Genomic DNA, 16358 nt, shown 5'->3' with positions numbered 1-16358 from the left:
AATTCAAATAAAACATGTTAATTTCAATACAGATAATACACAAAACATTAAACAAGCTTTATATAATACGATTGTATTATAAATAATTCAAATATATGACCAAAATCTAATGGAAACAGTATCAAATGCATATTCGGATGCATGCATGCTGCTTCCGTTGACTAGTGGTTAGCATATACATATGTATGTATATACTTTCGAACATAGTGGTCACGGGTTCGAGACCACTGGTAGCTGCTGGCCAGACTGGAGTCACAAACCCATCAGAGTTTGCCAATTTATCTGATTTTCATTGAAACGCTTTCAACGAGTTGACAACCTTTACCTATTTCTCGCAATTTTCGAGTTTTCGGCAATTCTCGAAATTTTACTAATTTGTATAAAAATGCCGCAAATTTTCCAATAAATGTCTCGTAAATTTTGACGAATTATGTATGTAAAGATAAAGATGCTCCGAAAATATAAGTTTATCAAAAATCTGTCAAAATTTATCCATAGATGTCTCTATGATGCTGATAAAATTATTCTAAAAATTATATATGTACATTATATATCGGTGTTTGTAAATTGGCCAGGAAGGCTCATTGGGGTTTACCTGTTAGGCCTTCCTGGTATATATACATATGTATATATTTATGTAAAAATAAAATGTTTTATAAATTATATGAAACTCAGTTATAAAAAGTTTCCAACCCATATGAGTCAACTTTCAATCGCGCATCTTCAAAATTTAAAATCAAACTTAAAAAAAAGGAATAATAATAAACAACGAAAAATAAATTTATTTACCTATATATGGGTTGGATCTTTTTAGTAAAACTACGTGCGTAAGAATTGCATTTGATATTTATATGTATATATATGTATGTATACTAGTGGTTTTACCCAGCTTCGCTCGGTATTTGTAATATAAACCGCTTAAACATGACTAATCTTATAGTAAATATTTTATTAAATTTATTTGAATATTCATTTGTTTTTTTTTATTAAATTGGCTGTCACGAACAAACAAACATACTAAGGTCTCTTTCGAAATTATATGTATACCAGAATCCGGCGCCTGCGCCCCGGGGGCAAAGGCCCGTCCCCCGTCCTCATGTCGTCATGAAAATTTTGACTTGTTTACAAAGTTACGAACGAACAATACATATATATATATATATATATATATATATATATATATATATATATACAAAGTCTCTTTCAAAATTATATATTAGATAAAATACAAATACTGATAAATCGTATAATATACATACATATATTGATACATATATGCTATATACATACATATATATATTGATAATATACATACATATATGTACATATATATATTTAGCCATTAAAAGTCATGCCGTATATCGAACTTGTACACTATCGATCATCAATTGAACCACTGCGCAACATATACTTATTTTTACCATTTCAGAGTTGTTTTTAATTTAATGCATTTTTAAGTAAATATCCAACTATACGTATATTTACTCCACTTATCAACACACCATAAAAAATGGCTCAAATCACATAATTCCTTTTAGAACTAAACGACACATGCATACATACGACATATAATATAATAATCCCGTTACTTTTTAGCGTCAACATTGCACAATATGGACACGTGCACGAATGCAAACACTGCACCTACGCAAATCGAGTATGCGGATGCACTTTCGGTACATGCCGGTCAGGCGAAATAAATCTATCCACATTCACCAGTAAATATTTAGCATAGTACAATTTCGATAAACGTAGGTATGTGTGTCGAAATTGTTAAGTAACATCGCTTATTGTCTCGATTAAACGATCGCCGTGTATAACCGTAAGCGACATTTAACTGTACCACGGAGGAAAGTGAGTTAGTAATACGCAATTAATATAAATAAGCACCGTGAAAAATGGCGTAACGATCGTCGTAATCGATATACATTCATATGTATAGTATAAGGCGCGTCCAAATAGTTCATACGTGTGTCGAATTGTTTCCTCTCCATACTACATACATATATTACTAATACAGTTACAATTATAAATTACGTTTTAATTAATCCGATTCGTTATGTGCTTAGATATTATGAATAGTCCGTTTGCCAATTCGATTAAAATTTGTAAAGTAAAACGCATGCGAAATCCGCGATTTGCACTTTCGAAATGCAATCGGTGCAGTTATGTAGAATGTGGGGCACATACGTAATTACACATGTGCGCTTTTTCAATGATTTTTCTCGTTTTGCTTTCAATGTTGTGCGTTGCTACTTCCAAGAAGTTAATGTGTCTGTTTGTTTGGAAAAGGTTTTGTAATTGGTCCGGTCGGTTGCTGGATTTAAGCTGGACAAAACGAAACGACCTCGACTATAATATGAGAATTTGTTGATGTGAATCCGCATGCGGATGCAATAAATTGCATCCGTTCGTAATCTTAAATTAGATACACCCATAAAAATTTTGCTGGGAGAAACTCGATCATATAATATGGCAGTCATTTTATTAAAAAAATATACCATATCAAATTTTGAATTCGATTTCAATTAAATATATGATATTAAATTAAAAATATGATATAATATTAGTATATTTATATTCTGTTACGAATCCGACTTTTTACATTTTTATGCAAATAAAAAATACCATAGCTTTGCAATGTATACATACATACATATAAAGAACTCGGAGTTGCATTTTATTAAACATAAAATACTCAATTTCTTCATATATAATACAATGCTTCTATGTATGTATATCTCGTCTTAAACAGTCCCATTTACTATTATTCTAATACTAAAATTATCCTTCTGATCTATATATTATACATAAATGAAATATGTAAGTTATGAAGAAATCAAGCAATCAATTTTAATTACTTTTACACTCTTCTGAAACTAACGTATGTACTGGTGGCAGTGAACTTTAACAATGAATTACAAATACTTTTTATGTTCAATATATGAGCCGTTATACTCGTATTTGAAAATGGCAGAAGTCCAATTTTAAGTTCTAAAAACAATATTTCTGTTTGACTTACATAATTCACAAATTGCTATGGCTTATTTTTATTCGATGTGTCCAGAATCTCGGAAAATCCGAATAAAAGTACTTTTACAGGCCACCAGTATTTTTAAATATTGTTCAACGCAAAACATTATATTTAATGTTTAACGGAATATTTCTCGAAATAAAGAAACTTATGCCACTTTCAATATTAGTAAAAATAAATTGGAGAATTTTATTGACTGAAATTTCATCATTCGAATATAATTGGTTCAAGTATTTAATTTCGTGAAGCAAATCCATTCCTATATATAGTATATTTCGTTTAACGTCACGTTTCAGTAGTATTTTATTAAAATACAATTCCAAGTAACCATTTATAATGACGAAATTTTGTTGTTTAACAAGTTTTATTCGTGAGTCTTTGATATTTGACAGTCAACTTCCTGCGTTCCTTGTAAATTATAATATTTTATATTATAATTTACAATTCAGTATTGTTACTTCAAGTAGAAAAAAAGTTGAATATAAGTCCAAAGGAAGCCATTTTTTTTTTTTAATTTTAAATCAAAAAAAGAAAAAAATAAAGACGCTTTGGGGTGGCCCTTTGACAATGGTGCTCCTAGGTGCGTGTCTAGTCTGCTGCCCTTATATAATATTATCTAAAATACATACAGGTCCAAAATTTATAAACCAACTTCCAAACATAGATACAGAGCGATCCTGTTGATACCAAATTAGACTAGACGACCCCAAATACATAAATAAATGGGATAAGGCTAAGAAAAGAAGAAAAAGATAACTCCAAAATATATTACTTAAACAGAAATTTTATAACCTTGACTTTGACCATTGTGTATATTCAATACTAAACACCAACTAATAAAATCAACCACATCCTTAAACGTTCTAAAATATTCACCTAAGTCTAGTCTAACCAATTTACATACATACATAAATGTTTATACATAGACCACTTATGTACATATGTATATACCTTTTTTATATACTAATCGTATTCTAAACAGGACCAGGGCCTCCATGAACCCACAATACTTCCTGAATGATCCGATTTGTTTCAACCAACATCAGATTTGACCAACAATCGGTCATAAAACAGACTAGACAGATTATACCAACAATCGACCAATATTCTAAACACAAATCAAAACTATTCTGAAAGAGGATAATACACAAATAGACCAATATTTATCGGATTAACTTACAAATCCTTCCGCAGGACATTGCATACCGTATATACTTAACACACATAGCAAACGCTAATAAAAAATTTCTCAATAAATTTCCTCGGCGCATTACTCAACATTTTTCACTAATATATACGGAGAAAGTTCGGTCCGCGTATATACAGGGTGTGGTCAAAAAAATCGAACATTGCGTGTCATCGTCGCGTCCTCCGGCTGTGTCGACATTACACAATAGAAGCCCACCACATTATGTCAACGATGTTTTTGACACGTCATCGAAACGGTTAATGAACATTTTCCGACTCGAATATGAATGAATTTCATATAGAAATTTACTATATATATATGACAATAATTATAATCACGTGCGACTTCCTCCGACAACATGGTAGGTATGTTTCCGCCGTGACGATTTCGAGTCAACGATCCGTGAAAAGCGTGCATGATACCACATTATGATAAATCATCAAACGGCTGACGTATTTTACATTCGATGAATTAAAGACGCATTAAGGTAAATAATGCACTGTACGTTCATGTATGTGAGAAAGTATATTATTGTTAAAATTGCAGCATCTGTTTCGAGAAAATAGTAATGGATCTGTTACAAGGCCCGATCTGAGTAACGACCGGATCGATTGACCGACATTGTGTTCAAAAATTGTATATTCGGAATGGATTCGAAAGGATACCGATGAGAAATTTGACTATTATTATAATTGATTCAATGGATCTGTTATATTTGAATGGTTGTATAACTGAATGAAATTACTATATAATATGTATATTTCAAAATCTGCATACTGAATCGTTCAATTTCAGTAAGGGAGATGATATACAGAAAGGCATATCATCCCCCTTGGAAAATGATTTTAAATGGAATTGAATCTAGCTACACAAAGTTAAAACAAACTATAGAAAATTTAATATTTTCCTGCTATAGTCGATCCGATGTATACGAGAGCCGAGCATACTGTCGCATTCGTGCAATATGTTGTAACATTGTAAGGACGTAAAACAATTTCTTTAATATTTTTAAATTATATCATATTTAACTATATAATATTATGACAATAGAATTCAATGCAAGATTTTTAATAATATTACTGTAAGTTTTGCTGTCCATCACATTGGATAACTGAATGTAATTACTATATAAAATGTATATTTCAAAATATGCATTTTTGAATCGTTCAAATTCAGTAGGGGGGGTGATATACAGAGAGGTTTATATCATCCCCCTTGAAAAAATGATTTTAAAAGGAATTGAATGTAGTTAACTACTCAAGGTTAAAAGAAACTGCAGAGAATTTAATATTTTCCTCCTATTGTCGATCTGATGAAGCTTGAGACTTACGAGAGCCGAGCATGCTGTCGCATTCGTCCAATGTGTTGTAACATTGTAAGGACGTAAAATAATATATATATTTTTTAATTATTTCTTATTTAACTATTTAATATTATTACAATATAATTCAATGCAAGGTCTTTAATAATATTACTGTAAGTTTTTCTGTTCATAACATGACGTTGACAATTACTTTTATCGTCTAAAAAATATAAATTTCCATTAATATAAAATGTATACGTATTCCATAAATAAATTAATAAAATCAACAACTTACGTATTTTATATTAAAATTGTATTAATGTGAATATTTCAAAATACGAAACACGAACTCAAAACTAGCAAAAAATAAAAGTCAAATTCTACCGAACGCTATACGCACGAACAATGTTGTATTTCTTGACCAAAATGCAATGTGAAACTGAAACGAAATGTAATTAATTGGTCAACGTGGTAACATCTTATATTATATATGGTGCTCATTTAAGGAGCACCCACATAGTATCCCTACTAAATGCGAAAGAAAATATATTAAACACGATTGAGAGTAAAAAAATTCCAACTTTCAAAAAGGATCATATTAACAGCACCATTTATAATAAGTTATGAATTACAGCTAACTACATATGTATGTATGTACATACATATATACAGAAAGCTGATAAGAGGGGGCCAAACATTAAAAAAATCTACTAAGTATAAACCATAAAAGTTTAAATTTTGAAATCGCTATACAGTTAAAGAAGTATTATGTATTATGTTTATTCATTTCCTGTTGTAGTTGAAATTATACAATTTATAATAAATCTTAGCAAACTAGAAAAACAATGTAAAGTTACGCATAATTGGCTACCAATTTACCAGAATTTCACTTAATAACATAACTACATATATGTACATATGTATAAATACATACAATCCCTCTTTATTTGCATCTAAATCTAATCTAAACATCAAAAAATAATCCATGAATTTAATAATGTAATATTAAACCACCTCATCCGGTACGATATCAAACGTCTACAAAAAAAAACTATGGCCTTTTCTCGTACTATATCAAAACATTTAAATACGTTTTTACCACACAAACGTTATAACAATGGCGAAACATTTAACCGTGAAGGACGAAGATTGGATACAGGAAGTTTGAGAAGGGTACAAATAATCCATTGTTTGGAAGCTTGGGAAGCCAACGGAATAGTAGGCGGATAAATCTGTCCGAAAATCGTGTCGTGCCTCGTCTCAAAATCGATTCTTCCACCTCTTCAGATACACGACCCAATCCAATTTAATAAAAGGTTGCTATAAGCCAATAAGAAAACGTTTAGCGGCCGAATCCACGTCTATCTGCTAAATGTACATAAGATGTTGAGAGCATTTTCATATGCTGTAAAACTTTCTTTCATGTGGTTCATTACACTGAAGTGCTATCGTTTTACACCATTACTACGTATATGCTCTTTTTTCTTCTTATGATTTTTCTCTTGTTTTCTTAATAATATAAACATCACTTTCTAGAGCTAAGTTTCTCAACGAGTCGTCGCAGCGGAAATTCATAAGATTTTTTTTTTATATATGCGAACCGTTGAAGAAGTCTCTATCGACACGCAATGGTTGTAATCGAATCGATTATGATTTCCTTTAGAAAAAATTCAGAAGAGTCGCTTATAACAATCGAGTCATCGAGCAAACACTTACGATGTTTTCATATTCTATATTTTTTTATAAAATAAAGTAATTATTAACGTTCAGCATATAAGGAAAAAGCCTTGTTTCATCTTGTGAAATATTTACTTGCATCGAAATTGGATTTAACCCACACGACAATGATGACTAAAGACGAAAAAGAGGAAATATCGTCACTTGTAAAGAAATCTAATCATAACTATGTGTAATTTAAACATTAAAAATATAAAAAAAGGATTTTAAATTATAATATTTTAAATATGTACATATATACATACATATGTACATATACTACATATATATAAGTCAAATCAATTAAAAACAATTTTCTTATTATCTTTGACTAAAAAACAAATTAAGGAAAGTTGATTTAACAATATTATTTTAATGCAAATTTACATGTATGTATATATTGTTATGTACCCCGATTATCAATATAGTTCCCAAAATAATCGAATTCACTTTCTCACATTCATATACGTGAGTAGCAAGTTCATTCAAATTCCTGTAAAGGGATAGTCAGATAGGATAGGAGTGCTGTACTTTGCTCAACCCAAGAAATAAAGAAATCATTTATATAGATCGCAATTCGATCACATTAGTCAGTCAGTTACCATCCGACTCAACCTGTAAAAGGATTTTCAGTCATGATGTAAAAGGATTGTAAGAAAAAGTTATCTGGACCCTTATTTTAATGCTGGAAAATGAAAACCTCCATTTTATTTACATACTTGTTCTACCACAGCAGCAGAACGAAGTGAACTAAAATTAATTAGTGAAACAAAGTTCTACGTATCTCATTTTAAATTCATCATCGTTCCATAATTAAACTTGTAGTTTTCGAATACATCTACCAATAACATAAATGTAACGTTTTTATGATAATAAATAAATCTTGGTTTGTTAACCAAGTAATATAAAAAATATATAAACTGCGTTTTGTAACATAATATGTATGTATAATAATAAAAAAATCAATAAATCAATGGAACTAAATATATATAACTTATATATGCATTTCATTCATTTAAATTAATTTTATATTCAAACAAATGATACGCAATAATTTTTTGTATGAAGAGACTTAAACGAACTAGGAAGACTAAAACCTAAAATATTTTCAGTGTCCAAAATTATTACCTACGTACATATATAATAATAATACAATTTTAAGTGATTATTATATATGTACACAATACATCTTAAATGCAGTTATTGACAAAAGATAAATAGGAAAAAAATAATTATTACATCAAAATTTTCAACAGACACGTGCGAGTGTTTCACATAAACACCGACCGCGGGCCGAAATTATCTCGTCAAAATTCGCTAATTCGCAATAATTAATAATAAGGTGAATTTTTTCCGCAATTAATAACCGTCGTTATTTAAACTGCCCGTCAAGGGTTACGTCATTTCCTCGAAGTAAATTCTCAGAGCAACGATTTTCACAGTACCATTGTTCTGGCAGATAAACACACAATGTAATATTTCAAGCCCACCCAGGCTAATTATGTAAAGCACAAGTAAGTAACGCTTCAAAAAACACACTATCGGAATCTAATAAGTACACACAAACACACACGCGCTCTTCCATCAAACCACCACTTACATACATACATACAACCGTAAACATGCATTTCATTACAAAAGAAACTCGAAAGTAAATAAATACAGTGCGTAAATTTAGGTCAAATTGAAATATAAAATATAAATTCATATTTGGAAGAACTATTTGTATCAAAAGGCTAAGTGAGTTTTAAAAAGGTTTTAAAATTTTTGCTACTTTCTTGAAAATCTTAAGATTGAAAGGCAACGAATAGCATGTCCCGATTAAATTTGTTTAAATATAAACATGCAGATTTTTTTAAATATTCCATTTGGAAGTTAACAGTATTATCTAAATAGACAATTCTATTTTCCTCATATTTTAAACTAAATTAAAAGATAAAAAGTACTATGATTGTAAAAATAAAACATATTACATAAATGCTTTTTAAAAGAATAAAATTGTTTTGCAGAATTTTCAATCATTGTATCGGTTTTTTTTTAGTTTGGAAAAAAGGACATTGCATGCTTAGATCTTTTTATTAAACCTTACTTAGCATACTTGATTAAAAAAAGGAAAGCAATTTGAAACGAGAATTTATTTTTCAACATTTTTTTATTATATTTTAATGAACCAATTAACAAATCTATGTATATACGTATACATGTATATAAAAAACCGAAAATTCATACTGTCTGTTTGATCTTTTTACAATATTTAACCATTCCTCCGATTTCAATCAAAATTTGCATAGTTTTAGAATTCTTACAACACGATTGATTGACTGCACTAGGATTTCTTCCACTTGAAATATTTATGCATACATACTATAACGTGGGAACGTGAGAGAGAGAGAGTATCCACTGTCTAAGTGCATTCGTGGGTGAACAATAGAGACCCCGGATTAGGTTAAAGAGACTCAGTAAGTGCCTGAACAAAGGATACGCTGAAGTTACGCCACGGTAGACCTCTACGATTATTGACAATAGATACATAAATAGATCGGGGAAGCTGTGGTAGGCAACTTGTCCTTTATAAGGAGGTACACACGGTAGATCAGATTATTCTGGAGGGAGAGGTAGTTACGTGTGGACCTCCTGAATCGTTGAATAAATGCTGTGAAGCGACTTTGGCCTTTCATTACGCAACACATATTAACTTACATTAGCCGACCTCTGGTGTAGACTGGCCAATTACTATGACTTTTATATCAATCCTACTTTTTATTTTTAGACATCTGTTGTGCCCGGTCCTGGAATTGAAAACTCAGTACCTGAAGACTTAGCCAAACGGAATTCAGTAAGTGACCGGACACAAGATACGCTGGAGTTCTCACGGAATAATACACTCACCACGGCAGACCGTTACGTGCCTAGACAATAGATACATAAATGGATCGGGGAAGCCATGGTAGGCAACTTGTCCTATATAAGGAGGTACAAACGGTAGATCAGATTATTCTTGAGTGAGGGGAGTTCTCATAAACCTGGGCGAGTGAATGCGTAAGCAAAAGACTCGCCAGGGTAGATCTTTAAGTGCATAGACACGTTAATGGATCGGGGAAGCTGTGATGGGTAACTTGTCCTTAATAAGAAGGTACACACGTCAGACCAGATTATTCTGGAGTGAGCAATGGTTACGTGTGGACCTTCTGAATCGTTGAATAAATGCTGTGAAGCGACATTGGCCTTTCATTTGGATCCTGAACCCACCCCTACGCAACAATATTCCAAATTGCAAAATTGAATAAAATTAATTACACTCAAAATCCATTGAACGCCAACGGGCAACACATTACTTAGCGCAAATGATAACTTCAAAATCCAATCTGATCAATCACCATTGTTTTAGAGCGCTAATAAATTTCGCACCGTGCAAAATTTATCACTTCCTTATTGACACTATCAAAGAAACGGATACATTTTTTTTACACGCTAAAGATTACTATTTTTTTTTTTTCAAAATCGCAAAATAATACGTTTACAGTATCAATTAGCGTACATTAAGACTTGCAAAATCTCGCAACAATGCCTTTTGGATTTATCGTTTGGCAATCGAAAGTGAACGCGCTTACACTTTTATTTACACAAATCGTTGGGTGCTTTTATTTTCGTCAGACTTTTATATAACCGGCGAATCAAGATATCATTGGCGTACGTTTTCTAAGTTTGTGAATATTTTAAAATTTACGTGCAAAATAAACAAACGACCGTGGCCACTGTTACCATTCAATCACCTGTTTTTATTGCGTACTAAAATTACATAGAAATAAATATTATTAAAAATAAATTTGATCTAATACACTCGCAGTGCGGAAAAGTGAATGCAAATTGCGACACGGTATGAAATAATGTTATATTTATTTAAATATTATAGCAAACGTCATTCTTTAAGGTCAGTATTCGATGAGCAACAAGGTCTTGTGCTATTTGTAACGGTTTCGTGATACAAATCATGTCAACGCGCTTATATACATATGTACAAAATGTTTCAATTGAAGTAAGCGGTCTACAATTTATAATAATTGTTGAAGCGATGCATCTTTAATTGGGTGAAACTCCGTCAGAATGACATAAAACGACGAATTCTCCTGGTTTACCGAAAATATTCGATTATTAGATGGCTCTTGTCGGGTCGTGTCGTGTTGCGTCGCAACAATATGCCCGTAGCTTTCAATATAAGTCAAGCAAAAGGTTAATATTACAAAAGTCAACCTTTTCTTCAAATTAACATTTCAATATTAATATTCATGAAAATCTTTTACGATATTTATCTTAGAAACTATGCCATACTTTTGTCGAATAATATTATAAAATGTTCATTAAAAAAATGCAATATATAATCATAATGTGTATATAATAATAGACTTTAGAGACGAGAAAAATGAGAGGTGATCCAATTGAAATGTAATGAAGTCGGTAAAATTATAAATAACCATTATAATTTTCCTTTGAGAGGTCATACTCTCAAGACTCCAAAAAGATATTTACTTCAAAATAATAAGAGATTCCTATTTTTCAAATAGGGTGGCTAAAATTTGGAATAATCTATCAAATGAATTATTAATTCTTTTTTAATTCTTCCTTTTTCAGCATATTCTTTTGTATTTCATTTTATTTTCCTCTACATATTGAGTTTTTTGTTATTTTAGCTATATATATTTTTTTCGATTTTTTGTATTTGATTTTTTCGTTATTTTTATCTTATTTAATATAGATATGTTTTGTATTATAACTTTTTGTATTAACAAATCCCTTAGGCCTATCGGCAATGCACCTTTCCCAAAATCCCAAATATTCTTAAATATAATATTATTTTATTTTATTTATTTTATTGTCACAAATCAATACACACTCGCCATTACAGATTTGCTCCAATGCGACGGGTGTACGTTAATGAAATACATGAACAATCAGAAATCAGAAATACAGTAATACATACATATACAATCAGAATATATAGAATATAACAATTAATCAGAAATAATAATCATAGTGACAGAAATAATAATCATTATGAAGCTGATAAACGTATCAAATTTCAAAAATATTCACTCACAAAACTGCATACCTTTAAAAATTCAATACACTGTGAAACCGACTGTAAAATCATGACAATATTTAATTTAAAAATTAAAACCATTGCATTACAAAACTGCTTTATTATACATAAATGTATAATAAATCCAATTTAAAGTAATTAAAAGTTACATAAATGTTAACAGAAACGTTACAGCCCTATTAAGAAACCAAAATATTACTCATACGGTTTAGATCCTTAACGCATAACTACATCCACATATCGATCAATAAATACACCCGATCAAACCCTCTACACCTGTATTCAAACATACATAATTCACAAACCAAACAAATCAAGAGCGTTAACTCTGACGGAAATTCAAAACGAGTTGGATCTCTAATGCATAACCAATCCATACAAACACCTCATACCGCCACCGATGAAAACCTCTACGATAGCAAAGAGCTATTAGCCATATGTAATGGCAAGTGACAAAAAAGTGCACGCAGAGATCCGGTATCGAGAGTGAAAAGCGACCACATTACAGGCCATGCACGCTTGAAAATACGCTTAAGTGTATTTACACTACTACCTGCATTCATCTAAATACGAATCAGCTTTCACCGTCTATGGTTTACGTTTACGGTATAATCTAGTTCGGAAAGAAATCGAATGTTGTTTTTAAAGCTCGTGAATAAACAGCCGCAAATGAGTAATCTGCATACGTACATACACGGGTATGTCACGATCTCGGAGTAAAACACCATCACTGTCAGCCGGCTACATATTCCGCTGAACATCGGAGATTTCCAATGCTCAAATATTATGTGCTATAAAAATATAATACATAGTAGAGTAGAGGTGAAATTGGTTTTCGGTTTTTAAAAGTCACGAATGAAAAGCACAGTGTCGTCTATCGAAATTTAATTAATTTTAGTTGCATATATTATAGGTACAATAACGGTCTTCTTTTGGAGATGTTACTAATTTATTTGTTTAAGTTTGGACCATTGTGACATTACAGGAATCCCTAATACGCCACAATGGCCGAAAATATAATAAAGAATAGAAAAAAAATTATACGGACAAAAATACATTAATAAATAATCATTAAAAACGATAGCATTAATCATAGATACAATAAAAATATCAAATAAACAGAATACATAGTATGACTTTGTATTGCATTTACAGCCAGCACCAATATACATACATATGTACATTACGTACATATAATATTGTACGATGCGGCGCAAACGATCGAAAAGCGCCAGATAGACTGAACTACAGATAAACGACACGTGTACCTTATGCGTGCGCACTGCTCGCACTTACACTAAGCAAAATCTACCCGAAGTCCCGACATACCTACCCTATATACGTTCTGTGCTTCTGATACTTTAGTTCCGAATTTTTCCTTATTAAATTATTAAAAACTCGCCAGAAAGATCCAACTCAATTTTAATAAGTACCATTTTAATAATTGCATCTATGCACATCGAAAGGTTACTCGTCATCTGATGTGCAAATTTTTATTCGTGAAGTTGAGAATTGCGTTTAAAGCAGCCATCCAGTTAATCTGCGGTTCAATCTGTCTGGCGCTTTTCGATCGTTTGCACCAAACCCAATATTGTATAATGCCAGCAGCATAGCTCGATCGTTAAGCTTCTGCTTAGCCTCGAGAGGTACCAGGTTCGATGCCATGAACTGACCTCGATTGAAAAGAATTTTTCTGAGTATATCAGTAGTGCTGCTGGTCAGACCTGGATATTTGTAACTCCAGGTTGATCGTTTCCTATCTGAGTTTGTCAATTTTCTCTGATTTTATTGTTGAAACGGTTTCCGGTAAAATTGGCTAAATATCGTTCTTATGTCAACACTATTTGAGATTGATTAATGTACAATAAAATGTATGTACAATTCATAGATGTCTCGTTAATTTGCGAGTTTTTCAGTGTCTCGTAATTCAGCGACTTGTATAATAAAAAAAATGCTGCAATGTTTGTAATTGGCCAGGAAGGCGCATTGGAGTTACCTGTAAGGCCTTCCTGGTATATATGTAAAAAAATAAATAATATAAGAACCAGCCGTAAATACAAAACATCCCTACGAGGCCCAAATGGAAGAGTGAACATGAAAATTCCACTAATACAACGCATACGAGAATAAGAATAAGGATGGGCGCAGGCTACCAGACAGATAGGTTAAAATAATCTACGATCACTAAGGTGGAAAATATTAATATTATAATGGGATTAATATTACTAATATTATATAAGAAGAAGTTTTTCTTAGAATTTCATTAACATAATAAGAGCGATAAAAATTAGAAATATTTGATGTTCTATTGGTAGTTTGTTATATAGAAAAATCTACGTTTTGATAAAATTTCTTATTCATACATATACTTTTTTAATTACCCCAAGTCCAATTAAGATTATTTTGTATCCTTAATTATTTCATTAAACGTACAATAAACAACTTACAAAAATAATGTATTATTTTTATCATTAATTAACAACGAATCAATTTAATGTTATTGATTAAAAGTATATAGTACTTGCAAATCGAATCTTCTGTTGGCGATATTTTTATAATGATCAAAATCAAATCAGAACAAATTAGTCTTTAAGTTTTAATGTTTTTATGTTTCAAATAAATACATTTTTAAAATTAAGAGAATTTATTCCGAGTATTTCTGCACTATCTGAGTTTGCCAATTAATAACCAACCTACATACTACTATTTGAATATAATTTCAAATTTGCAATCAATAAATTTAAACATGTACAAGTTTAATACGATAAGTACCGTACCAGTTCAGGGCAACCCGTAATAGCATCGTGGTAAAATACAATTTTTATTTCAACAAAGAAAGACAAACAAACGACTCAAAATTTTAACACCCGACATCGTTGAATTAAAATTCCAATATGACACAGTAATTGAGTGATTTTATCATCAAAAATTTCAACGGATGAAATTTCAATGGCTGAAACTGTACAGATGGCCACCATTACAATGGGAAAAAAATCATAATAACAAGTGTGTTAAATTTTTAAACGATATTTCACTAACGTACATCCATACATATATGTAAGTAGCATAATATACTACGTAGTATTAAAATTGGTCAATTTTCACACGCGAGAAACTGCGCTTAGAAATTTACGCATAAAAAAATTTAACTTTCGCAATTTTAATTTTATTTAATTGTACGCAATTACGCAAGCTACTATATAAACAACCATTAGTACTTAGACACTCACTATACCGTACAATACACATATCCTGTTTAAAAAAACAACGTATTTATAGTACGATATGATTCATTGAGTATATGTACATATATATCGGAATTCGACCGAAAGTTCAACGGGTCGTCTGAGAGAATATTTAAACGAAAAGGTCACGATTCAAATATCAGTCGTGCAGATCGATTATATATATATGTATGTACATATATATGTATGTATTTATATACATCGTAAGGTGGAGCGAACATTGGAACGCAGCGTGATGTCACATATTTGACAATATGATTTGTGTTTGTCAATCGCATGTACTTTTCGATGTCACGTACATTTATCTACAACATAATGATGTGTTCGACTGTTAAGTATTTGTTTTGATTACAATAAAATATTTATTGCGTGGAAAACAGTCGATTAAAATTCTGTGACGCGCCCGAATAGGATACACTTTGAATATTTTGAAATAAAAATGACACATAACAAAACCCGATCTAACCTTATCAAATGACTCAATATTATAATTTAAACGTAACAATGATTTGTAACATATTTCACAGCGGATCAATTCAAAGTATATGCATTTAATAGTCTGAAAAATTAAATGTAAATTTATATAATATATCAAATTTCAGTAAACTTGTCTAATCGATTCTGAACGAATTGAATATTTCTCTTTCTATGTACTACCAAGTTACCTAATAGGGATGTATACCTAGGGTGATCATTTCCCAGGACTCAAAACAGGACGCTCCGCTATAAAATTGTCTCCTTCTCCCCCCCCCCCCCCCCAACATATATAAAAA

General features: G+C 31.0%; 1 protein-coding gene across 2 annotated transcripts in view; it reads right to left on the bottom strand.

The window, feature by feature from the left end:
- The window catches only part of LOC143919933 (uncharacterized), a 79078-nt gene that overhangs the window by 25701 nt on the left and 37019 nt on the right, over positions 1–16358 (bottom strand). The gene's annotated exons all lie outside the window — the stretch shown is intronic.

The sequence above is a fragment of the Arctopsyche grandis genome, chromosome 12 (assembly GCF_051622035.1).
Source record: "Arctopsyche grandis isolate Sample6627 chromosome 12, ASM5162203v2, whole genome shotgun sequence".
NCBI lineage: Eukaryota > Metazoa > Arthropoda > Insecta > Trichoptera > Hydropsychidae > Arctopsyche > Arctopsyche grandis.
This window is presented reverse-complemented; position numbering and strand designations above follow the sequence as displayed.